General features: G+C 46.1%; 1 protein-coding gene across 1 annotated transcript in view; it reads right to left on the bottom strand.

Moving 5' to 3' along the window:
• Window positions 1–4181: 4181 nt before the first annotated feature.
• Window positions 4182–27158, bottom strand: part of AZIN2 (antizyme inhibitor 2) — a 159412-nt gene continuing 136435 nt past the window's right edge. The window contains exons 11-15 of the transcript XR_014804759.1: window positions 11795–12818; window positions 8931–9085; window positions 7432–7527; window positions 5541–5859; window positions 4182–4423 (exon numbers count right to left, since the gene is read on the bottom strand). The gene's annotated coding sequence lies outside the window, so the exon portion shown is untranslated. The remainder of the gene's footprint in view (window positions 4424–5540; window positions 5860–7431; window positions 7528–8930; window positions 9086–11794; window positions 12819–27158) is intronic.

Raw genomic sequence — 27158 nt, 5'->3', positions numbered from 1 at the left:
TTGCTGTATTGAAAGCCCAAAAAGACAGTGACACTTGAATGGAACGAGGGGGCTGCAAAGTGGTCCTGAGGGCCAGCAGTCTCGGAGAAGGCTCTGGCAAGGATTTAGGATTTTGGCTTAAGGGCAATAGGAAGTCATGGGGAGGCGGGCATTAAGAAAAGAAGTGATTTGGACAGATTTCTTTTCAAAAGCTCCCTGTGGCTGGCTGCTGGGAAGGAATGGACTGGAATGGGGGAAAGCAGGAAAGCAGAGAGCCCAGGAGGGAGACTTTCAAAGTCGGCCAGCTAAACAATGGTGATGGCTTGGACGGGGGGGGGGGGGGGGGGGGGGGGGGGGAGGGAGGGAGGCACTAGCAGAGGTAGAAAAAGTGGACAAATGTGGGACATATGAAGGACTTCACATCAGCAGGGCTTGGTGACGATAGATGTGGGGAGTGAGGCAGCAAGAGGTGTCCAGGCGACTCCTGAGTGCTGTAACCCCAGCCTGGCAAGCATAAGGCCAGCTTCAGAGCCTCGCGGCCCCAGCCTGTCGTCTTGATGCCAAGAGATTACCACCTTCCTCCCGTTGCCCTCACTCAAGCTAGCTGCCTCTTTAACCTCTGGCTGGAATGCACCTCCCATTAGAACTAAAAACAATCTGAAGCAGCAACACAGACATTTTCTTCCTGCCTTCTTCCTTCCTTCCTTCCTTTCTATCTTTCTTTCTTTTCTTAGCTTTTTAGGGCCGCACCCATGGCATATGGAAGTTCCCATGCTAGGGGTCAAATAGGAGATGTAGCTGCTGGCCTACACCACAGCCACAGCAACACCAGATCCTTAACTCACTGAGCAAGGCCAGGAGTCGAACCTGCATCCTCAGGGATACCAGTCCGATTTGTTACTGCTGAGCCACAATGGGAACTCCCATAGGCATTTTCTAATTGCACCCCCACAGGACCCCTGGGAATATGGCTGGCGTGATGTTACCCCATCCCCACTTCACAGGTGGGAAAACTGAGGCCCCAAAAAGGAAAATGGTTGGCTAAGTTTGGGGCCAGGCTTTCAGCTGAGGTCCTCCAACTCCTGGTCCAGAGCTCCATTTGATACAGTGCCTGGCACCTGGTGGGTGCTATGTGGTATTAGCTGATTGAATGAATGAACGAGCATGTGGGTTCTCTGCCCATCCACCCTCTTCGCCTTGCTCATTTTGTCTCCCTCAAGAAAGCCATAGAGTTTAGAGAGAATAGGTTCGGTTTAAGAATTTAACGGAGGAGTTTCTGTCGTGGCGCAGTGGTTAACGAATCCGACTAGGAACCATGAGGCTGCCCTTGCTCAGTGGGTTAACGATCCGTTGCGTTGCCGTGAGCTGTGGTGTAGGTTGCAGATGCGGCTCGGATCCCGCGTTGCTGTGGCTCTGGCGTAGGCCAATGGCTACAGCTCCGATTCGACCCCTAGCCTGGGAACCTCCATATGCCGCGGGAGCGGCCCAAGAAATAGCAACAACAACAAAAGACAAAAGACAAAAAAAAAAAAAAAAAAGAGTTTAATGGAGCTAGGTTTGAACCTTAACTTTGTCTCTTTAGGCTCATGGTTTTAGGTAAGTTTCTCTCTCTCTGGGCCTCAGTTTTCTTATGTGCAAATTGAGCATAAGAAATAGGGGAATGAGCTAATGCGTGGAGCAGGCTGTTGCAACGTCACCTACCTGTGCTCCGGGGACCCACTCCCACCTCATCTCCTCTGAAACGTCTTCCTTGAGAACACCAACCCACACTTGCTAGGAACTAGTAGCAACATTTCCCTAATAGGAGCTTCGAAAGCTCTATGCACCTGCACCATCCAAGTAACAAACACTGACAAAAAGTGCCATTAAATCCCAAGCTGACCACTTTGCCATCTTAGTCTGGTAGCATCATTCACATCATTATGAAACCAAATTTTTTTTCTTTTTTCTTTTTTAGGGCCTCATCTGTGGCATATGGAGGTTCCCAGGCTAGAGGTCAAGTTGGAACTGCAACTGCTGGCCTACACCACGGCCTCAGAAACACCACATCTGAGCTGCATCTGCAGCCTACACAGCAGCTTGTAGCAAAGCTGATCCTTAACCCACTGAGCGAGGCCAGGGATCGAACCCACATCCTCATGGATACTATTTGGGTTCTTAACCCGCTAAGCCACAAAGGGAACACCCGAAGCCGAATCTTTCTATCCTCGCCTTTCCGCTTTCTTGGGAGGTGAGGCAGGCAAGGTAAAACTTCCACCACATCCTCTGGGAAGAGCTTGAGGACTGGCCCTCTGTTAAGTGGAGATCTGAATGGAGTTGTGCATTTGCCCAGGTTGTCTTCAAGCTGAGCAAGAGATGGGAGTCTAAACTGCTCTATGTGAAAAAATGATGGGAACTTTAGCTCCCAAGTCTCTCTACGGTCTGGCTTCTAGCAAAACCCTCCATCCCCAGCCAAGACCACTTTTTCTTTTGGTGGCTGTTCTCCAGCCACCTAGGCCTCCTGCAAGTTCATGGAAGGCCTGCTGCTTCCTCTTGGCACATGGCCTTTGCAGTATCCTCCTCTCGGCATGTCTTCCCCAGCTGACCACACCCACCATCTCCCCCTCCTCACCTAGTGACCTCCTACTCACCCAACACATTAGGACTCATAGGCACATCCTGAGGGTGGCCTTCTGTTATCTTTAGAATGCTCTCATAACTCCATGGACCTCTCCTTTTTTATGCACTTAGCCCAGCTATAATTCTGCATTCAGATGGCTAATCCTTTCATTGGACATCAGATAGGAAATTGGATGCTTCATACATATTTTTTCATTCATTCAGTTAAAAACGAGGGGGGTCGAATTTTTGAAAGGGAGAGAGCTTAGAAATGAAATACGTGAGTATTGTCGTGAAATGTAGGGATGCTCAGGAAAATGAGAAAGCTTGTGGAGGGAGCCGGCCAGCAAAGAGGTGGCAGCAGGACTTGTAAAAGCAGTAATATCTATTATTCAGCGTTCTGCCCTTTGCAGTGCTGTGATACAACCCCACTGCGTTTCCTGAAGCCTTTAGTAAAATGAAGTGCATGCCGAATGGTAGGTTGGCACTGGGTTGCCTGGAGTAACACAGAGCACGAAGGAAAGACAGCAGGGGAGAGCGCGAAGGGGCACTGGCAGGAGACAGTCAGAGCTGGAAGTGGCCAGGACCCTGTAAGTCACTGGAAACCCGTAGGTCACAAGAAACCTAGGGGACATCATTGGATTGCCACCCCATGTGAGGTAGGAAATCCCAGTCAATTTTTATTTAAATATCAAAGGATTAGGAATCTGGCGTCTAAGCAGCAAGAATGCTGTGACGCATTAGTAATGTCTGTCACAGGCAGGGACAGCCTTGTTCAGGGGCTTCCAGATCCACAACTTGGCTTAGGGATTGCTTAGCCAGAGGGTGGAGACTATGTCCTGGTCATCTTCTGCGTCTCTGTCATTATTAGTGAGCTAGGGGGTGTGGGATGGAGGGAGAGAAGCGGGGAAGCAGGGAGGCGGGGGGCTGGGGGCAGAGCAGAGCCAGAAGCAAGTCAGAGCCCCAACCAGGCAGGGCAGGACATGTGGATCCTAGTCCTGACTCTGTGAAACAACCTCAGCGAGCTGGGGGTAAGCCGCGTTGCAGCTCTGGGCCTCAATTTCTTCAACTTTGAAATGGGTCAAGTAGCATCTGTGGCAGATTGTTAAGTGCAAATCATGTGTGCTTCAAGATCACACACACAGGGTTCAAACACTGGGTCCCACTAGCTTGAGGACCTGCTAGTGGGCATATCAGCCTGCTCCTCTGTCAAATGAAGATAATAATGACTATTTCAGGAGTTCCCATTGTGGCTCAGAGCAGCTTACAAACCTGACTAATGTCCATGAGGATGCCGGTTCGATCCCTGGCTCCGCTCACTGGGTTAAGGTCCAGCATTGCCATGAGCTGTGGTGTAGGTTATAGATGCTGCTCAGACCCTGTTTTTCTGTCGCTGTGGCGTAGACCGGTAGCTGCATCTCTGATGTGACCCCTAGCCTGGGAACGTCCATATGCCGAGGGTGCGGCCCTAAAAAGCAATAAATAAATAAACGAATAAATAAAGAATGATTATTTCACAGGGCAGTGTGTCAGGATTAGAAATTATATACACCACCATTTACCAAGCATTTGCTATCCGTGAGGCATCTTTTTTATAATCTCACCTGGAGAAGGTAGAGGGGCCAACACAGTGTCCAGGACCCAGCAGGTGCTCTGGAGAGTTAATTCCCCCATTCTCACAGGATCCGAGGAGTTCATGGGTTCGGAGGGCTCTCTCATCCACTAATTACCTTCAGAAAGTGTTGGCAGTGTTCGGCCCTTCTCCCTAGGTAGTCTCCACAAACCTCCAGTGATGAGCTGTCACAGCAGATCTGGACCCAGCTCTTTTTTACAAGTGGCCCGGGGGCTGCCAGAGGAAAAGGGCAGAAGTGCCATAATGAAAGGGCAGACAATTACCTTCCCTTATAATTACCATTTGCAGTAATTAAATAATAACAGTCTTTTGTAGGCCCTGAGAACTCAAAGCAGCCCACATGGATGACATCTGGTTCCCTTCTCTTCTGCCCGGGACTGGACGCCCATGGGGATGGGACAGGGAAATTGAGGCAAAGAAAGGAATAAGGCCAGCCACTCTGAGTCCCACACAAATGAGCGGGCCAAAGTCACAGAAGATCCTTGAAGAAGTGACTCAGAGTGGCAGACAACCCAAAGCTTGTGTTTGGGGTTCTGCCTCCACCGCTCACATGCTGTGTGGTGGTGAATGGCTTGACTCCCTCTCTGGGCTTGGGCGGTACCATAGGTGAAATGAGACGAAGCCAACACTTGTCTCCGTGAGTCTATTATTCTAGGATTTATTCTGTTGCTACATAATTTTGAGCAGTTCTTTTTGCACACTTTGGGTAGTTAGAAATAAAACTCCATCTCAGGCTAGGAAATAAGTGGGAAAAGGGGATTGTCTCTTACAGGGACACTTCTCATTGGATTTAGGGCTCACCCTTGTACTCCAGAATGATCTTCTTTCAAATTCTTTATTTTATTTTTTTGTCTTTTTGCCATTTCTTGGGCTGCTCCCAAGGCATATGGAGGTTCCCAGGCTAGGGGTTGAATCGGAGCCATAGCCGCTGGCCTATGCCAGAGCCACAGCAACGCGGGATCCGAGCCACATCTGCAACCTACACCACAGCTCACGGCAATGCCAGATCCTTAACCCACTGAGCAAGGCTGGGGATTGAACCCACAAACTCATGGTTCCTAGTCGGATTCATTAACCACTGCGCCACGACGGGAACTCCTTTCAAATTCTTAATTACATCTGCAATGACTGTTTTTCCAAATAAAGTTGCATTCACAGGTTTGGGGGGTTAGGACAGGGACATAGCTCTTGGGGGCACTACCATTTAACCACTACAGCAGGCGTGTGTCCTTGTAACCAAAAGAACCCTCACTCCTAGGTGCCTTGAGAAATGCGATCCCTCTCTGAGACTCCGTGTTTGCTTCCTACCTGTAAACCTGGGGCCACATACCTATCTGTGCACAGGGATGCTGAGTGGATCAGATGAAGTGTCACAGGCCAGACTCATCCCACAGTTCATGCGCCACACAGGCTTGTCTCCTCGGGCCTGGTGGTGGATGAAACACTCAGGTCACCAAAAAGGAGCAGCCACTTGACACACGGTTCCCTCATCAGGTTCCCAAAAGTATGCCCCCGGGGGACGTGACAAAATCAAATTTCTTCTCCTGCAGAGCTGAGGGCTAAAGCCTCTTGCCAAGTACATCAGTCTTGTAGAAGAACAGGAATCCAAAGTCTGATTAAATGAGGTTCGCAGCCACATGGGGAAATTCCTGAGACGAGAAGAACACAGTATGGAGAGCTGTTCCCTCCTCGGGGCCAGGCTCTGAGTCAATGGCCATTCGGCCATCGAGGTGTTCCCCCCCCCGCCCCCTGCACCTCTTAATCCATACCAAAATTCATAAGGCAGCTCTGGTGATCCTCCTGTGACAAACAAAGTTGTTGAAGTTCAGAGAGATGAAACCAGGGGCCCAAAGCCACACAGCAAGTGAATTGTGGGGCCTGGTCCAATTCCATTCGCCCTGGCTCTCTCCTCCACCATGTCATTTCAACAAGCTACTGTCCCTTGAGTGTCTCCTCTGCTCACACAAGGTGGTATGGGATGCTTAGAAGCAGAGTGGGATAACATCTAAAACATTAACTGGGGGGAGTTCCCACTGTGGCTTGGTGGTAACGAAGCCGACTAGTATCCATGAGGATGTAAGTTTAATCCCTGGCTTTGCTTGGCAGGTTAAGGATCCAGTGTTCCCATGAGCTGCAGTGTAGGTGGCAGACACAGCTCAGATCTGGCGTTGCTGTGGCTGTGGCATGGGCCAACAGCTGCAGCTCTGATTCACCCCCTAACCTGGGAACTTCCATATGCTGCAGGTGCAGCCCTTAAAAAAAAAAAAAATTAACTAAGGGGTTTCCCCCACCCAAATGCCCTTGTGCTGTCACTCCTTCCTCCAGTTATATGCCCAGAGCCCATACATGGCACTTGATAAATACTTGTTTCATGAAGTCATTCAGTTAGCTAGTCAGTGGTTAGTGCCTCAGGAAAGGGATGACACGATAACAGGGATAACAGAGGGCTCATGTTCTAGACTTTTGTGTCAAAACTCTAGGCCCAGACTACAGATCAAAGGTTTAGGAGAACATGTGAGGATCCCTGAGACTAGAAGAGACATTCCTCTGTACCCGCCTCCCTGTGGATGAAGGGAGGGGGAAGTAGACACAAAGCTTAGAATGCCGAAGGGCCCCCAAGAAGGGAACCCCAGCCCTCTGAGTCAATGGCCATTCGGCCATCGAGGTGTCCCCCTTGGGATCTGAGAACGGAGGCAAGTGTGCAGCCCTGGTGTTCCTGCTGCCCAGCATGGTGTAGGTGGGGAGGAAATACAGCCTCAGAGAAGAGAGCACAGCTGGGAGGGGCCGGGAGGATTGAGGGGCTGGAAGGTGCTGGGATGCTGGTCTTACTGAGGCCTAGAGCCTCCAGGGGCTGCTGAGCAGCTGTGGAGTCACACTCTCTGAGCCTGAATCCTGATTCTGTGTGACCTAGGGCAAGTACCCTAACCTCTCTGTGCCACGCTGTCCTCATCTATAGCATAAAGATGACTTAATAGTATTTGTCACTTCATAGGACTTGTGTGAGGATGAGCTGAGTACCAGGCACTTTTGCCACTTAAGTGGTTATTGTTATGGATACATGACCTGGGGGAGTTCCCTGGTGGCTCAGTGGGTTAAAGATCTGGCATTGTCATTGCTGTGGCTTGGGTCGCTGCTGTGGCACAGGTTCGATCCCTGGCCAGGGAACTTTTGCATGCTGTGAGTGCGGCAAAAATAACCAATAAGCAAGCAAACAAAAAAACCTGAGCTAGGCCAACACCCATTGCCAACACCCAAGAGTGGTCTCCTCTATGCGGCAGTGATGGAGTTGACCCGAGGTCCCAGCCAGCCAGCAAAGTCTGCAAAAAGAGATCATGTTTGTAAAAGCACTTTGCAAAACAGAAAGTACTCTAGAAATTTCAGCAATTAGTCATAGGAACTGCATTTCTGCTTTCCCCATCCTATCTCTTAACTGACAGTTCCTTCCCCAATCTCCAAATTCGTGGGCACTTTTTCATCTTTCTTTTCCTTTTAAAAAATTACACTCAGGAGTTCCCGTTGTAGCATAGTGGAAACAAATCTGACCAGGAACCATGAGGTTGTGGGTTCGATCCCTGGCCTCACTCAGTGGGTTAAGGATCTGTTGTTGCCATGAGATGTGTAGGTTGAAGATGTGGCTCTGATTCTTCATTGCTGTGGCTCTGGCGTAGGCTGGCAGCTATAGCTCCAATTAGACCCCTGGCCTGGGAACCTCCATATGCCACGCGTATGGCTCTTAAAAAAGCAAAAAAAAAAAAAAAAAAAACACACAAAAAAACACGGGAACTCCCCCCCCCCAAAAAAATTACATCTAGTTCGTTCCATTATAAAAGCAATGAATGGTTATGTTGGAAACATTTGAAGCTACATAAAAATCAAAGGAAGAGGGGAAAAAAATCTCCTTTGATAACTGATTTTTTTGTTTTCTTTTTCAGCTGCCCCTGTGGAGTCCCGGGCCAGGGATCAAATCCAAGCCGGACCTGCAACCTATACCACAGCTGCAGCAACTCAGGATCCTTAACCCACTGCACCAAGCTGAGAGCATCAAACTGGCACCTCCACAGAGACAAGCTGGGTCATTAACCCACTGCACCACAGCGGGCACTCCTGATAACTAATATTTTGACGTATGCCCTTCCAATCTTTTTTGGCCAGCCATTTTCATAAAGGCATTTTACTGAACTTACATGTAATTATTTTGAATCTTTCCCAATCTCTCTCTCTCTTTTTTTCTTTTTAGGGCTGCACCTGTGGCATATAGAAGTTCCTAAGCTAAGGGTCGAATAAGAGCTGCAGCTGCCAGCCTATACCACAGCCACAGCAATGCCAGATCCAAGCCACATCTTCAGTCTACACCACAACTCATGGCAAGACCAAATCCTTAACCCATGGAGCAAGGCCAGGGATCAAGCCTTCATCCTCATGGGTATTAGTGGGGTTCATAACCTGCTGAGCTACAACAGGAACTCCCTCTCTTTTCTTCTTATAATACATGAATAAAATTAGTACATAAAGAAAAAGAGGAGTTCCTTGGTGGCTCAGTGGGTTGAGAATCTGCTGTGGCATGGGTCTGATCCCTGGCCTGGGAACTTTCACACGCTATGGGCATGGCCAAAAAAAAAAAAAAGAGAGAGAGAGAGAGAAAGAAAAAGAAAAAAATATGAACCGGAATCCCCCAGTTCAGGATACAATGCACTCCCAGGTCCCTCACTCCACCTCCTACCTTGCCATTTTCTAGGACTTGCAGTTTTTGTATGGATTTTTTTAAAGGACTGAAGTGCAGGAGGAGAGAAATCCTTGGCTCCCTAAAAAGCGGTATTCACACCTTAGAAACACAGCTGTCCATTCTTCCCAGTTGCAACACATCTTGTTTCTGACCTGGGGACAGAGAAGGAAGGATGAGATGTTTAGAGCTTGCCCCTTCCTATCAAATATCACTTGTGGCTTGTTAATTCTGCTTCTTAATCCATCTCCTTCCCTTTCTAATCAGCAGGAAGTCTTGGTCAATCATGGCTTGCTTTCCAACCCTGGTCTTTTTTTTTTTAGGGCTGCACCTGCAGCATATGAAAGTTCCCAGGCCAGGGGTTGAATCAGAGCTGCAACTGCCAGCCTATGGTACAGCCGTGCAACCTGGGATCCAAGCCATGTCTATGACATACACTGCAGCTCACAGCAATGCTGGATCCTTAACCCAATGAGAGAGGCCAGGAATCAAACCTGTGTCTTCATGGATACTAGTCAGATTCATTTCTGCTGTGCCACGATGGGAATTCCCCAACCCTGGTTTTTGATGTCATAATCAAATGTTGTCCCTTCCTGAGTCTTCATCGGTATGCTCATAGGTGTATTGCTAACTGCTTCCTGGAATCCACTTTAAAAGTTTGTCTTTTTCCTATTTGACTTTTCATGGCATTTGTCCCCAGGGATCACTTTCTTCTGCTTGAAATTTTCACCTCCCTTGACTTCTGTGACACCATTGTCATTCAACTCTCCTTTAGCCTCTCTGATGACTCCTTTTCTATTTATTTTGCTGACTTTTCTTCCTCAGCCGACTCTTAAATCTTGGTCTCCCTAGGGTTTATCCCCAGTTCTCTTTTCTCTGTGTAATTTCCTTCCATCTTTCCCATGACTTGCACAAGATTACTTCTCCAACCCTGATCGGTCCCGCCAGCCCGAGGGCCACATACCCAGTGGCTTGCTGGCTTGCTGTATCCTCCCCTGATTGTCTGTCAGGGGTCTGAAGAGTTCAGAGCCTCCGCGTCACCTTCCCCTAATTCTAATTCTTCTTGCCGAATTGGTATATTTCCCCTGCCCTCTTTTTCTGTTCACCCGTAGTAGGAGGCTCAGTGTTACCTTCTTAACCCTAATACCACTGGGACCAGCTTAACCTGTTTTGATTTTTTTCTTTTTGATTTGGGGAGGGTGGGTGCTGGTAAATTTTCATTTTGAAATAATTTCAAATTTACAGGCTTTCCCATTGTGGCTCAGCTGGTTAAGAAGCTGACATAGTTTCTGTGAGGTTGGGGGTTCGATCCCTGGCCTCATTCAGACGGCAAAGGATCTGCAAGTTGAAGCATAGGTGGCAGACGCAGCTTGGATCTGGCATTACCATGGCTGGCAGCTACAGCTCCGATTCAGTCCCTAGCCGGGAACTTCCATATGTCATAGGTGCAGCCGTAAAAGGGGGGAAAAATTACAGAAAATTTGCAACAATACTACAAGAAACTCCCAAATATCCTTTACTGAAGTTCACCAGTTGTTTACATTTTGCCTCATTCACTCCGCTATTCTCACTCTCATCAATCTGTACATATATCTACACCCCCCCCACACACACACTCATGGTGACATCCTGCCCTTTTCCACTAAATATTTCAGTGTATATTTCCTAAGAGCAAAAGTAGCCTCTTAAAGCACAGCAATGCAATCATCTAAAACAGGGAATTTAGCAATGATACAATTCTGTTGTCTAGTCCGCAGTCCATGTTCAAATTTTGTCAATTATTCCAATAATGTCTTTTATAACAATTCTTTCCTAGTCCAGGATCCCATCCACAATGGCACATTGTATTTAATTGTCATTTTCTCTTAAGTCTCTCTCTCTCTCTTTTTTTTTTTTTTGGTCTTTTGTCTTTTTAGGGCTGCACTTGCGCAGCATACGGAGGTTCCCAGGCTAGGGGTCTAATCAGAGCTGCTGCTGCTGGCCTACGCCACAGCCATAGCAATGCCAGATCTGAGCCGTGTCTGCTACCTACACCACAGCTCATGGAAACACCGGATCCTTAACCCACAGAGTGAGGCCAGGGATCGAACACGCAACCTCACGGTTCCTGATCGGATTTGTTTCCACTGCGCCACAACGGGAACTCCTCTCTTAGATCTCTTTTAATCTGAGACAATTCCTGAGCCTTTCTTTGTTTCTCTTGACCTTGACATTTTTAAAGATTCCATGGACAAGTTATTTTGTAAAATGCCTTCAATTTCGGTTTGTCCGATGGTGCCTCCTGATCAGAATCCGATTATACATTTTTAGTAGGAATACCTCTGAAGGTGTATCCTTCTCAGTGTCCTACTTAGGGCTTTCAACACTTAGAGCAGACACTCCTCTTATGCATGGTGGAATTACTTCCAGAAATACCCATGAAATGATATGAATGATAATAATGGCCCAGGAAAGAAATACAGAAATACCAGTAAGAATACGAGGAAATAAAATATTTTTAAAATTCTAGGGAGTTCCCGTTGTAGCACAGTGGAAAAGAATCCGACTAGGAACCATGAGGTTGCCCGTTTGATCCCTGGCCTCACTCAGTAGGTTAAGGATCTGGTGTTGCTGGTGAGCTGTGGTGTAGGTCAAAGATGCAGCTCGGATCTGACGTTGCTGTAGCTCTGATGTAGGCCGGCGGCTACAGCTCCGATTGGACCCCTAGCCTGGGAACCTCCAATATGCCATGGGTGCGGCCCTAAAAAGACAAAAAGACAAAAAAAAAATTAAAAAAAAATTCCAGGAGAAAAGAAAAAATGAATGATTCATGATGTTTAATTACATCACTGTAATTTTTAGAAGAGAGAAAAACATACACCTACCTATTAGCCTATCACTAGTTTCTGTTTTTGTGCCTTAGCTGCTGTTAAATTTCTCACGCTTTCATCAGAATTGATCTCATGTACATGTTCATGCTTAACGGAAAGCATCTCAATTTGTAAATCTGTCTTTCCTCATAGTTGATCCGAGGATAGTTTTTATTTATTTCGTGAGAAAATTTTTTTCCTGTGAATCAACGGATAAACACATAGAAAAAGTCTCAAGCAGAGAGGAGTTTGGGAGACAATCATAAAAAAATCCCCTTTCACAATATATTCAAGAAATTTCCACGCTGCTCGTGGCTTTCTTTCTCTCAGATTGATCCTGATTCAAACAACTGCGCAGTCAAAACATTTCCACTAAAATATATTCACCAGGAAATCATCAAATAGTTCTATCATGCTTGGGTTTAACAAACTTCCAAAGTTTTTCTTCTTTGGCAAAAATAGACAAAACGGCTGGACATGTACATTATGTGATCCATTGTTTTTTCAAAAGTATCCAATTCTCGGTGAAAAGGATTTCGGCATTCACACATTTCCCCTTTATTTCTTCTGGCAGGGCAGGGCCTGCATTTCTGTTGGTTGTCCCAGCTCGCTTTCGAAATCAAATCTGACTATTCTTTCTATGTAAATGTTCACTTCTTTACATTTGTCGTTGCAGAGTTAATGAGCCTCTCCACCATTTCCGTCCACCAACCTTTGAGAAGCAGTTTTAAAGCTTGATGTTTTGCTGTACAGGCATCAAGGCTGATTCCAGCTGATTCAACTATTTTTGCGTCTGATGGACCTCACCTAAAACTTCACAATTGATGAAAGATAACTCGGGGGAAAATTGTCACACACAGTGGAGAGCAAAGTCTGAACTGGTCCTCTTTTTGGATCACGCAGTTCTTCAAAGGTTGAGGTTAACTTTGCCAGCCTTGCTTCTGCTGCATGCACAGCTTCATGGGGAGCAGTGGTTTTTGTCTGGGGAAGTCTTTTCACTGTTCTTCATTCTGCAGCATTTTCCATCAATGAAGTGAGCCTGAAAAGGAAGACTACGTTTTTTCCTCAAGTTCAAAAGAAAGTGTCACACATAGGGGGAAAATTCCAGGTAGTCACCTAGAATGTCAGAATTACGCTAACTCAGGATCAGTTTCTTTGCCATCACTCTGTTATTACTTATTTTGAGTCTACTATTTAAATACAAAGTTAGGTAGTACAATAGAGGTTGGAGGCACAGACTGCACTAAAGTTAGCTTGCATGGTTAAGAGCTGAAATTCTAAAAAGAAGTGGAAAAAAACCCACGTTTTTTAGAGGCCATATATGCCAGGGCCAACTGAATGACTGGGAATTTTCCAAATACACATCTGCTTTGAACCCAACATTTATTAAAAGATAAGTATTTAGGGAGTTCCCGTCGTGGCGCAGTGGTTAATGAATCCGACTAGGAACCATGAGGTTTCGGGTTTGGTCCCTACCCTTGCTCAGTGGGTTGACGATCCAGCGTTGCCGTGAGCTGTGGTGTAGGTTGCAGACGAGGCTTGGATCCCGCGTTGCTGTGGCTGTGGCGTAGGCTAGGGGTTACAGCTCCGATTAGACCCCTAGCCTGGGAACCTCCATATGCCGTGGGAGCGGCCCAAAGAAATAGCAAAAAGACAAAAAAAAAAAAAAAAAAAAAAAAAAAAGATAAGTATTTAAAATATGCTCGTATGACAAAAAGAACAGACTTGTGGTTGCCAAGGCGTAGGGGGAGGGAAAAGGATGGGATGGAGCCGGAGGTTAGGGTTAGCAGATATAAGCTATTATACATGGAGGGGATAAACAAGATCCTACTGTATAGCACAGAGAGCTATATTCTGTGTCCTATGACAAATCATAATGGAAAAGAATATTTTTTTAAAAAGAATATATGTGTGTATTTTAACACAACACTGTAAAAAAAAAACTATACTTAAGTTTAAAAAATAAATTAAAAAATTTTTAATTAGGAGTTCCCATTGTGGCTCAGCGGGTTAAGAACACAAGGAGTATCCATGAGAATTCGGGCTGGATCCCTGGTCTTGCTCAGTGGGTTAAGGATCCAGCTTTGCCACAAGCTGCTGTGTAAGTCACAGATGCAGCTCAGATCCAGCGTTGCTGTTGCTGTGGCTGTGGCATAGCCCTCAGCTGCAGATGTAATTCAGCCCCTAGCCTGGGAACTTCCGTGTGCTGCAGATGCAGCCCTAAAAAAGAAAAAAAAATTAAATTTAATTTAAATTTTTAAAAAATGCTCATATGAAGTGCATATATATATACACACACGTGTGTATATATAATTAAAAATCCAAAGCAATGGCAGAAATTGCTTAGGTATTTTCAGGTGTTTCATGGCAAAATTGCTGGCACATGGTCATTGCAAAAAGCAAATCAATTTTAGTCAATTTTACAGTTTTTAGATTCTTTTTTGGTGGTGGTGGTGGTTTGGGGCCGCACCTACAGCACATGGAGGTTCCCAGGCTAGGGATGGAATTGGAGCCGTAGCCGCTGGCCTACACCACAGCCACAGCAATGCCAGATCTGAGCTGCATCTGGGACCTACACCACAGCTCACGGCAACCCTGGATCCTTAACCCACTAAACAAGGGCAGGGATCGAACCTGAGTCCTCATGGATACTAGTCAGATTCATTTCTGATAAATCACAAAAGGAACTCCTGTTTTTAGATTAGAAATATAATTCATCCCTTTACTTCCTGCACCCAAGGCAGTGGACTCCCCACCACTCAGTCCCATCCTTGGTACAACACTGATCCAGAGCATCACATGAGAAAGCTCTTCAGCCACTCCATCACTAGGTGAAGGCAGAGACCTCTGTAAAGTTACCACATTCCCTTTTGTAACTAAGAAACAAAGGGGAAGAAATACCCAAGTCTCCATTAATATCCTGTTTCCCATCAGACTTTCACCCTCTGGTTCTACTACCCCTTGATGATTTTCTAGCTTTCATTCTTTCTATATTTATTTGGTGACATTCTATAACAAGAAAAAAAATTCCTTCTCATTTATTCATTCATATTAGTAGGAATTCATAGTTGCTATTTTATGTGATGTATATAATCCATTACTATCATTTATTATTTTGATTTTCAGATTGTCCCTGATTTGGCCAGTGGGAACCTCTTCTAGTTAGCTCTTTTGTCCTTTTGATATGTCCCCTCATTCTTTGGAGCACTTCCTTACTTTCTGTGTGACAGTATGTATAATGTATACCAATATGTGTATGTATACTAGTATATGTCTATGTACCAATATGTATATGAGTACCAGGAAAATGACGTAAGCAACCCCAGAGGGAATGTTGGGGTCTTACCAAGGGTATTGGGGCAATCTGCACACTCCTTTCCATTTTTGTCTGCAAGTCCCCACCAGAGTGAGTTTGCTGCCATTGTTCTATCCAATGGTATAATTATCCTCCATTTATAATACTCTATGGTTAATAGGCTCTGGCCATAATGCAGCAGATGCGGATTGAGATATGGGACAGGTGAGCTCCAAGTGGTTTCCCAGTGCTAATTCACCACGTTTGTGTTCCCAAGCCTCCAACCAACACACATCGTTTGGAAAAGAGCTCCTCCTATATTTGTCTACTCAGACTACCATTGCAAAATAACAACAAAAAAACACCTGGATGGCTTAAACAGCAGAAATTTTTTTCCTCATGGTTTAAGAGGCTAGAAGTTCAAGATCAAACTGCCAGAAGGGTTAGTTTCTGGTGAGACCTTTTGTCTCCTCTTGCAGACAGCACCTTCCCACTGTGTCCTCACATGAGTTAGCTCTATTGTCTTTTTTTTTCTGTAAAGATGCCAGTCCTATGGGATTAGGGCCCCACTCCTATGTCCTTACTTAACCTTAATTACCTCCCTTCAGGCCATATCTCCAAATACAGTCAAGGGGGGATGGGGGGGGGTTAGAATTTCAACAAGTGAATTTAGAGGGACAACTTTTCAGTTCATAACACCTCCTTTTGCTCCAGCTATATATCTTTTTCGACAACCCTGCCTTCCTGCTGCATTTATTGGCTGAGGGGCAAGCACCTGATCTAATCTTGGCCAATCAGAGCACCTCACTCTCCTCAGCTATGGTGATTGGTCCATCCATTGGCACATGACTCAAGTTGACTTTCTAAGGGAATCTCTTTTTCAATGTAGAGTTGGAGTCCAATTTTTTAAATAAAAGTCTGGCTAGGAAAACTTTTCATGAGTTCCCATTATGGCTCAGAGGTTAACGAACCTGACTAGCATCCCTGAGGTTGCAGGTTCTATCCCTGGCCTCACTCAGTGGGTTAAGGATCTGGCATTGTCATGAGCTGTGGATAGATTGCATGTGTGGCTTGGTTCTGGTGTTGCTGTGGCTGTGATGTAGGCTGGCAGCTACAGCTCCGATTGGACCCCCAGCTTGGGAACCTCAATAAGCCGCAAATGCAGCCCAAAAAGACAAAAGAAAAAGAAAAAATTTCAACTTTGGGGGAGAAAGGGATGTGGTCTTTCACAGCTATTAAATCTGTGCTAAACTCTGTCCTTGCAGGAAAAGACAGCCAAAGACAATATGTAAAGGAACAGTTCTGGCTGGATTTGGCCTGTGGTAGGCTGGAGTTTGCTCATCTCTGACCTAGAGCATAGAATAATGGATAAAATGTGGGCTCATGATGTGGTTTCTCCATTCAAATCCTGACTTCATCATCTGCTATCTTTGCAAAAAATTTAAATTTAAAAATATATAAAAATTACATACACACACACACACACATACATATATATACAATTTAACATCTTGGTGCATCAATTTTCTTATCTGTAAAATATGGATTAAAAAGCAATTTGGGGAGTTCCCATCGTGGCTCAGTGGTTAACGAATCCAACTAGGAACCATGAGGTTTCAGGTTCGACCCCTGCCCTTGCTCAGTGGGTTAAGGATCTGGCATTGCCATGAGCTGTGGTGTAGGTCACAGACACGGCTCAGATCCTGGGTTGCTGTGGCTCTGGTGTAGGCCAGTGGCTACAGCTCCGACTGGACCCCTAGCCTGGGAAACTCCATATGCCGCGAGTGCGGCCCTAGAAAAGAAAAAAAAAAAAAAAAGCAATTTGGGGTACTTCTTATCATGGCTCAGTGGTAATGAATCCAATGAGTATCCATGAAGTTGTGGGTTTGATCCCTGGCCTCACTCAGTAGGTTAAAGATCCAGCATTGCCATGAGCTGTGGTGTAGGTCACATACATGGCTCAGATCTGGCATTGCTGTGGCTGTGGTGTAGGCTGGCAGCTGCAGCTCTGATTTGACCCCTGGCCTGGGAAGTTCCATATGCCCTAAAAAAGCTAAAAAAATAAAATAAAGCAATTTTAGGGATTTCCATTGTGGCTCAGCAGTAATGAACCCAACTAGTATTCATGAGGACTCGGGTTCAATCCCTGGCCTCACTCAGTGGATTAAAGATCCTGCATTGCTGTGAGGTGTGGTATAGGTTGCGTGTGTGGCTTGGCTCTGGTGTTGCTGCGGCTGTGATGTAGGCTGGCCTGTACAGCTACAATTCAGCTGACCCCTAGCATGGGAACTACAAGTTGGCCCTAAAATACAAAATAAATAAATACATTTAAAATAAATAAATAAATAAATTTTTAAAAAGCAATTTTGTGTTAACCAGACTGAGCAATGCAAGCCACTGTAATAAACAACCTCAATATCTCAGTGGCTTAGTCCAACCAAGAAGTTATTTCATTTTTTTTAATTGAAGTATAGTTGATTTATGATATTGTGTTCATTTCAGATGTATAGCAAAGTGAATGAATTTCTTTCTTATGCTCTGCGTAGTCCACTGCTGAGGGTCAGAGGCAGGGGACACAGTGAGTATCAGTTCTGTTCTGCAAAGTCATTCGGAGACCCACACTCACTCTACCATGTGGTTTCACCATCTTTAACACATGGTTTCAAGGTGGCCCTGTCCTCAGCCAGCTGGCCGATTAAAAGAAAGAGAGAACACAGAAGACTATTCACTCTTGACTGCCTTGGACCACAGGTGACTTCTACTTTCAATCCACTGGCAAGAACTAGTCACATGGCCCCATCTAGATGCAGGGGGTCTGGGAAATGTAGTTTACTTGTGGGTCCAGGAAGAGGAACTGGATCTGATGAGCATCTTGCCAGTCTCTGCTCTGGACTCCAGGTTATCCTAAGGGCTGAGTTAGAGAAAACTGTAAAGACTTAGAACAGTGTTTGGGCCTCAAGAGAACTCAAGAAATGTTAACTATGATTATTCCTGAGGCTGGAGCGGCAAAAGGAAAGCATTTGTTTCCTTTTTTTGTGGTAGAGCCATGTTGGTGTCACTAAAGCAGCTGCACCATAGCTCATATTGAATGGGAAAGACAGAGTGAGGAAGAGATGCTGACACACAGAAAGAAGGCCCAAGGTGAGAGAGAGAGGACAGAGAGAGAACCCAGATGGTGCTAAAGTACCTGCTGTAATCAAACCCATCCTTCTCCAGTCTTGCTCATCTACAGTGAATACCAACCACCGTAATAGTAAGCTAACATTTACTGAGGTCTTATTATGTACCAGATACTTTGCTGAGTTCTTAATAGACATTAATAATTTTCAAACTCAGAGTTCCCGTTGTGGCGCCATGGTTAACGAATCTGACTAGGAACCAAGAGGTTGCGGATTTGATCCCTGACCTTGCTCAGTGGGTCAAGGACCCGGCATTGCCGTGAGCTGTGGTGTAGGTCACAGACGAGGCTCAGATCTGTCGTTGCTGTGGCTCTGGTGTAGGCCGGCAGCTACAGCTCAGATTAGACTCCCAGCCTGGGAACCTCCATATGCCTCAGACGCGGCCCTGGAAAAGGCAAAAAGACAAAAAAAAAAATAATAATAATTTTCAAACTCAAACTACAACCCGTGGCAAGGGAAGGGGTCATGAAATCATTTTAAGGAGTCGGTACCAATATTTTTCTAATAAACAAAATAGACTAGACTAAACAAGAACTGGAACTAGACTAAACTACACATGAAAATATTGGAGTATATCACACAAAGGAAGGGCAAATGTTGTTTTATGGACATGTATTTTATAATATGGGTGTACGGAGTCATGGTAGAACACATCTTTCTTACAGTGGGTTGCAGTCACTGCCCTCATTCATTGACCCTTCCCAACAACCCACTGAAGGAAGTATTACTATAAGCTCCATCTTACAGATGGGGAAACTGAAGCACAAAGAAGGGACCTCCCTTGCAGTAGGCTGCACCATTAGGAAGGGGCACAGTCAGCTGTCGTACCTCCATGGTTTTGCTCCTGGTCTCACTCTAAAATCTAAAAATCTACCCTCATACCCTTCCAGTAAATTGGTGACTTTTGGCTTCAGCCTCTTCAAGTTGGATTGCTGTGCTGTGCAAAGCCAAGAGTCCTGACCAATGGAAGCAGGGAGGAGAGAGCACAGACAGGGCACTGGATGTAGAGACAGAAGTTGAGGTCATAGACTGGGATCAGCCTAGAGCCGCCCAGAGACCTCCTCATTTTTCTGAGTCTCCGTTTCCTCCTGCTGGAAAAAAAAGATGGCAATAATGTCTCCCTCAGAGGCTTTTGCCAGGAAGAAGGGAGGTGACCTAGGAAAGCACCAATCCTGTGTTTGGCTGTGAGTACCTGGGCAGGGAGACATGGAGCAGAGCAGAGCAGGGACAGCGCCTGTTAAGGTGTAGAGGTGGCATTGAGCAGAGGAAGGAGAAATCAGCCAGCCAGAACCAGAGGACGGGAGGCCAGGCAAAGCGGATGTCATGGGCCTCAAAGGCCAGATGAAGAATGTGGATGAGATCCATTACCCAAGCGGCGTCTCCAGAGGTTCCAGAAGAGCAAAGTGGGAAGTCCTCCAGTGTCCTAAGGCACAGACAGGCATTTCCTATGAATTACACTTGAAGGATACACAGCATGGTGTCTCCATCACAGGTGGCTGACAGAGGGAAATGGAGCCACGGCTCTCAAACCTATGACTCAAGACTCAGGGGGAGTGAGGAAGCCTGACGTCTGGGCAGAGGCCTCCGCAGTTCCCAGGGCTGCGCTGAAGGCTCCATGCAGAGCCGGAAGCCAAGAGCTGCTCCAGAGGGCAGGCAGCTGGGAAGCCTCCTCTGGAGAGCCACCCTTTGATCTCCCTGGCAGTCGAGGGGTCCCACTTCCTGTGTCCCAGAATGCCTGCTCCGGAAAGGACCTCAGAGGTCACGGAGCCCAACCCCATTGGACAGATAGGGCCAACAGAGCCCTGAGAGGTGCACGCCTCGGTCAAGGTCATACAGGGAACGCCGGCCTTGCTCTCCCAGGGCTGCCTCCACTCCTCAAAGCTCCTCCTGCTTCCTCTCACTCAGCGGGAAGCAAACTGGGAGGGCTCGCTCTTTCCAATCTCTCTGCTGTGGGGGGTCCATTTCCCGTCCAAGCCGAAAAGTTCAAAGGCGCCTGGAATGGTGGAGGTGGAGTGGGGGGGTCAGGACTGCACAGGGTGGGGAGTGGGTCTTTAAATCACAAAGACGACTTTATCCTTTGAGTTTTTAAGTGGACAGAAGCCAATTTCCTAACATCCTTTCTTCTGATGTGGCCCCTGGCAAAAATCATGACACGGGATGAGGGCAAAAGGAAACTTAAGGTATTGGAGCCACTAGTGTTCGCTGGGCTCTGTGCCAGGCCAATCTTTCATAGACATAACAATCTTTCATGGTAAGGTTTGGTTTCCTCATTTTAGAGAGGGAGAAACGGAGCCCAGTGAGGTAAAGTAACTTGCTTGAGGTCACACAGCTAGGATTTGAGCCCAAGTGTGTCTGATGCAAAAGCCTTAACAGAGTTTAATTTTAGACCATGTCAGCACCCAGGGTGTTGAGTTCTGGGTCACCTGAGTTTCATCTCTCTATTAGGTTTCTCCAGAGGAAAAGAACAAATAGATAGGAAGATAGATACATAAATAGATAGATAGATGCTCTTTCTTTCTTTTTCTTTCTTTCTTTTGATTTTTAGGGCCACTTCCATGGCATATGGAGGTTCCCAGGCTAGGGGTCGAATCGAGCTGCTGCTGCTGACCTGTGCCACAGTCACAAAAACACCAGATCCGAGCCGCGTCTGCGACCTACACCACAGCTCACGGCAGCAGTGGATCCTAAACCCACGGAGTGAAGCCAGGGATTGAACCTGTGTCCTCGTGGATTCTAGTCGGATTCATTTCCACTGCACAATAGAAACTCCCAGATGATATTTGTTATAAGGAGGTTGTTCATTATGGGATTATGGAGGCTGAGAAGTTCCCCAATCTGCTCAAGACCCAGGAAAGCTGATGATGCACTTCAATCCAAGGCCAGGAGATCCAGGAGAGCCAGTTAAGTCTGTCCCAGCCCAAGTGTCAGAGACCACACTCAGTCTGAGTTCCAGCTCAGGCACTCAGGCAGAGAGTGAATCCACTTCTTCCTCCACCTTTCAGGTCCTCCACCGATTGGGTGTGACCCACCCACTTTCGGGAGGGTAACCTGCTTTACTCAGTCACCTGACTCAAATGCTAATCTCTTCCGGCAACACCCTCACAGACACACTCTGAAGTAATGTCAGCGTTCCCACTGTGTCGCAGTGAGTAATGATCAGGCTTGTCTCTATGGAGATGCTGGTCTGATCCTTGGCTCTGCACAGTGAGTTAAGGATCCTGTGTTGCTACAGCTGTGGAGTAGGTTGCAGCTCCTGCTCAGATTCGTTTCTGGCCCAGGAACCTCCCTATGCCACGGGGGGGGGGGGGGGGGGGAGGGGGGGAAGAAATGCTCTGATAAAAGGAAAAGAAAGAAAAAAAAAAGAAGGAAAGAATGTCTAGGAGTTTCTGTTTTGGCTCAGTGGGTTAAGGACCCGATGTGGTTTCCATAAGGATGAAGGTTCGATCTCTGGTCTCTCTCAGTCGGTTAAGGATGCAGCATTGCTGTCAACTGCAGCATAAGTTGTGGATGTGGCTCAGATCGTGTGGTGCCTTGGCTGCGGGACAGGCTGGAAGCTGTAGCTTCAATTCAGTCCCAGGCCTGGGAACTTCCACATGCTGCAAGTGCGGCCATAAAAAAGGAAAGGAAAGAAAGAAAAGAAAAGAAAAGAAAAGAAAAGAAAAGAAAAGAAAAGGGAAATAGGAGTTCCCGTCGTGGCGCAGTGGTTAATGAATCCGACTAGGAACCATGAGGTTGCGGGTTCGGTCCCTGCCCTTGCTCAGTGGGTTAACGATCCGGCGTTGCCGTGAGCTGTGGTGTAGGTTGCAGACGCGGCTCGGATCCCGCGTTGCTGTGGCTCTGGCGTAGGCCGGTGGCTACAGCTCCAATTCAACCCCTAGCCTGGGAACCTCCATATGCCGAGGGAGCGGCCCAAGAAATAGCAACAACAACAACAACAACAACAACAACAACAACAAAAAAGACAAAAAGACAAAAGACAAAAAAAAAAAAAAAAGAAAAGGGAAATAGCATTTAACTGGATACCTGGGCATCCCATAGCCCAGTCAAATTAGACGCAAAATTAACCATCACAATGGCTCCATTCATACTTGCTAAATGTCTGGTGGGTGCCAAGCGCTTTGAGCAAAGAGATAATTTTTTTTCAAATGTTCATATTTTATTTTATTTTTTAAATGATTTTTATTTTTTCCATTATATTTGGTTCAAAGAGGTAATTTTAATAAAAATAGACACAATTTATTGGGAGCTTGCCATGTGCCAGGCACTGTTCTAAGTATTTTATGTGAATTTCATAATTTCATTTAATCCTCACAATAACTGTGCAAGGTACAATCTATTAAATATCCCCATCTTATGGGGAGTGAAATTAAGGCACGGAGAGATGAAACGATGTACCTTCGTCCCACAACAAGGAAGTAATGGAGATGACAGTCAAACTCAGATGCCAAGGTCTGTGCTCTTGACCATGGCACGGCCCTGCCCTGTTAAGTCTCCAGAAGCTCAAAGTCTCGTGGGGAGACAGACATGACTCCAGGCAATTATAATAAAGTGTGAGGAGGGATGAATAAGGGCATTGCAGGCATGCAGAGGAAGGGCAGGCCTAAGCCAAGTTGGGCAGTCAGGAAAGTCTTCTGATAGCAAAACTAATGCTCAGAGTGAAGAATCGTGCAAAATGGGCAACACAGAGGCTAGCTGCATGGTCCCGGACAAGTCACTTTACTAGACAGCACTTCAGTTTTGTCATGAGTTGGAAGTAAAAGAAGCTACTTTGTAGTGGAATAAATGAGACAATGCATTTGTAGTAAGAACCTCAAAAATATTAATTTCCAGCCTGCATCACTCCCTAAATGAGGACTCAAATGTGCAGACATGCAGCTAAACAACTTGACAAATGCCACGGGAGCTAAAGCCTCCCTGTGTGCCAATCAGGAAGCTTTGAACTGAAAGGAACAGAAATCCCAACGATATATGACTCAAGTCATAATGAGTTCATTTTCTTACATAATAAAGGAGAGACATTCTAGACTTTGGAAATTCAGTGTCTCCGTGATGCCTTCAAAGATTCATCAGCCTCCTCCCCAGCTGGGCAATAACTTGCCTCATGTTCACGAGATGAATGCAACAGTGCCTGCCATCACTGGCAAACATGACAATGTTCAATGAAGATGTTTCTTCTTATGCATATTTATTTATTTATTTATTTATTTTATTTTTTTTTGCTTTTTAGTGCCATACCCACAGCATAAGGAGTTTCCCAGGCTAGGGGTCAAATCGGAGCTACAACTGCCAGCCCACACCACAGCTCACAGCAACGCCAGATCCTTAACCCACTGAGCGAGGCCAGGGATTGAACCAGCAACCTCATGGTTCCTAGTTGGATTCGTTTCCACTGTGCCACAATGGGAACTCCTCTTATGCATCTTTAAGAGAAGAAAACCTTTACTCGAATCCCTTCATCAGATTTCCCCTTCAGTTCCCATTGGTCAAGTTGAGGTTACATACATTTCCTTAAACCAACACCAGCAAAGAGAATATAATCACCACGATTGACTTAGGCCAATCATAATTCATGCCCCAAGGCTGAGGAGGGGCCTGTCCCCTGAATGCTTCCTCAAGGGGCAGCACCCAAACAAAACAAGCCTTTCTATCAAGGAAGAAGTAGGGATGGATTTGGCTAGACAAAGAGGCATTAACATGACTTCAAGAACCTGGGTCCAAGCTCCGGGCAATAAAGGTAATTCCAGGCCACACTTGTTGGTGGGCTCAGGTGCTGAGATCATTTTTTCACCCCTGAGGTCAGGACAGGTTGAACCCATTGCCCTGAGCCTTAGAAACTGCCTCGGTGGGGCTATGCCCCCTGCTCAGTCCCTCTGGCAGAATCCATCATTCACTCATTCAACCCACAAATATTAATTACACACCTGCTTTGTAGTGGGACAAATAATGACCTTGCCCTTGCAGAGCTTACCTTCAAATAACAACACAGGTGTGTGAAAAATGACAACCATGATCCAGTTGTGGGTTGCTTCGGGCACATGATGCCAGGAGAGGAAATAGCAGGAAGACTGGGCCTGGGCAGGGAAGTCAAGGACTTTGGATTCAGCAGGCATGATCTTGAGCCCAAGCTCAGCCACTTACTGGCAGCAGGACTTTCAAAGGCAATTTTCTTGACATCCCCGTGCCTTGGTCTTTGTCAGAAAACAGGGGAGTTCCCGTTGTGGCACAGTGGTTAATGAACCTGACTAGTATCCATGAGGACTCGGGTTTGATCCCTGGCCTTGCTCAGTAAATCAAGGATCTGGCGTTGCTGTGAGCTGTGGTGTAGGTTGCAGAGGTGTCTGGGACCCCAAGTTGCTGTGTCTGTGGCTGTGGCTAGCAGCTACAGCTCCAATTTGACCCCTAGCCTGGGAACCTCCATATGCCTCATGTGTGCCCCTAAAAAGACAAAAAGACAAAGAAAGAAAGAAAGAAAGAAAGAAAGAAAGAAAAGAAAGAAAGAAAACAGCAGAAATAATAGTAACTGTCCCTTGGGATGAGAAGGAAAACAAAATGAGATGCTGTGACCTATATCAACCATCATGCAATAATGCAGAAACTTCATGCTATCAGCTATCCAGTAGTACAGCAGTGGTTGAGGCTTCTGGTTCAAGTCAGACCACATGTGTTTGCAGCCCTGCTCTGCCTCCTTCTAGCGAAGTGACATTGAGCAATTGCCACATGTCTCTGTGCCTCAGTTTCCCCATCTAGAAAATAGCCGTAACAAAAAGAGTTGTTGTAGAGGTTAAATAGACCACATGTATAAATTCTTACCCAGGGCCTGGCACATAGTAAAAAGGTCAGTAAATGTTGATGAAGGTTGTCATTATTATTATTATTATTATTATTATTATTATTACTGTGTTTTGAAATTAACCATAAAAATGAATGTGAAAACATGGTTGAATTAGAGATTTTCAGTCTCACAATTGCAAAGTCGATTTCCTTACTGATATTTTAATGATAAACATGTTTTCCTAGCCATCCGTGTACAGCTATGAATGTTCAACTGCCCTGAGCATCTTTGGGTTGGATTTCATCTAGATACTCCTCTGGAGTACTAAGCCTTCCTATTTCTAGCGTCTCCAGCACCAGCGGTAACACACCTTGAGAAGCAACCATTGTTAGGATAAACAAAGCAAGACCCAGCCAGCAGCCGCACGCAGCTGCAGCTTCCGGGCTGCTTCCAGCTTGCAGTGGTGTACAACCAATCGCAAGCCGCAGGATGCAAATTGTGTTCCCTAATTGATCCATCAAGCTATGCGCAGTTCAGGTTATGAAAACTGGTGCTGGGGAGGATTGCCTGCTCATGCAAACACTTAGCACTGGGCCCAACGCACGTTAACTGTTGAGGGAGCACCAGCTATTGTTTCTGATATTATATATCCTCCAGATGGTGGGAGCATCAGACTTTCCTGGAAGCTGGAGAAAGCCCTCACCAGCTCTCCCTTCCCCTCCCTTTGTGAAACCACCAAAGCCTCTTTAAGTTATTGTGTTATGTTATAACCACACCTACTTCCATAGCGTGGTAGCAAGGATTAGATAAATTAGCGCATGGAGCGTGTTTGGAAGGGTGCCTGGTCCAGCATAAGCGCTCAGAAACAACAGTGGCAGCAGTGACAATAATAACAGCCAACGCTTATTGAGCACCCACCAGGTTCACGTTCCAGATTTAATTCTCCACAACCCACCACGAAGGTAAGTATTAATATCATTCCCCTTTTACAGGTGAGGAAACAGGCACAGGAAGGTGAAATAACATGCTTAAAATTATGCAACAAATGTACACATTGGCTGCCACGAGTATAGGTTTTTATCAAAGTAGAGCATTCATCTGAAGCATCAGCAGAGGCACAGCTATATGTACAAAACGTAATAGCTTGTGTGCAGAAAAAGAAGACTGGCAGGAGAACACTTTGAAATGGAAATAAGGCTCATCTCTAAATGGTAGGCGTATGGGAGGGTTTTTCCCCTCCTTTTTCATTGGTCTGTGTCTTCTAAGTTTTCCACTGGCAACATGGATCACTTTTACATTGGGGGGAAATAATCAAAATTAATGTTTTAAGTGGTTGCAGCCAGAGCCTAGATGGATGGGGAGCAGAGAAATGGACACTGGTTAATAGACAGTTGCAATGGTTGAGGGGGAAGAACTTGGGTGTTGACTCGAGGTATGAAGGAGGTGATGGGTACAGGAGATTAGAAACGACTTGTGACCGACTGCACATGGGTGACGGAGGTGATGGGATCATTCCTTCATCCCACAGAAGACTATCAAGGTGTCTACTAGTGTTCTACGAGCTGTTCTAGCAACCAGCTTGCACAAGACAAAGCCCTAAGCTCCTGCAGCTTCCACTCAACCGTGAGAAGGCAGATAAAAAAGCCAGCAGAGCCCAAGAAGTCAGATGTTAAGAGTTATGGAAAAACGCAAAACCAGGTGAGGGGGAGGGCAGCTGGGGAAAGACTCTGCTGAGCAGGAGTTCCGGGGGTGGCTCTGTGGGTAACAAATCCAGCTAGAATTCATGAGGATGCAGATTCAATCCCTGTCCCTGCTCAGTGGGTTAAGGACCCAGCATTGTTGTGAGCTGGAGTGTAGGTCACAGATGCAGCTCGGATCCCGTGTTGCTGTGGCTGTGACAGCCACAACTCCAATTCGACCCCTAGCCTAGGAACTTCCATTTGCAGCAGGTGCAGGCTGAAAAAGCAAAAAAAAAAAAAAAAAAAAAAAAGAAGAAGAAGAAGAAGAAGAAAAAGAAATAGCTGAGCAGAGATGGAAGAAAAAAAGAGAAAAGAAGCCTTGCATGTATCCTGAGGAAACTATTCTTGCACAGGGAACAGCAGTGGCAAAGGCTTTGTGACACAAGCACCTTGG

The sequence above is a fragment of the Sus scrofa genome, chromosome 6 (assembly GCF_054392235.1).
Source record: "Sus scrofa isolate SSC_HxYL_T2T_F1_AM1 chromosome 6, Sscrofa_HxYL_maternal_Yorkshire_Landrace_v2.0, whole genome shotgun sequence".
Taxonomy (NCBI): Eukaryota; Metazoa; Chordata; class Mammalia; order Artiodactyla; family Suidae; genus Sus; species Sus scrofa.
Note: the sequence above shows the minus strand (reverse complement) of the source record. Positions and strands in the feature narration are given on the sequence as shown.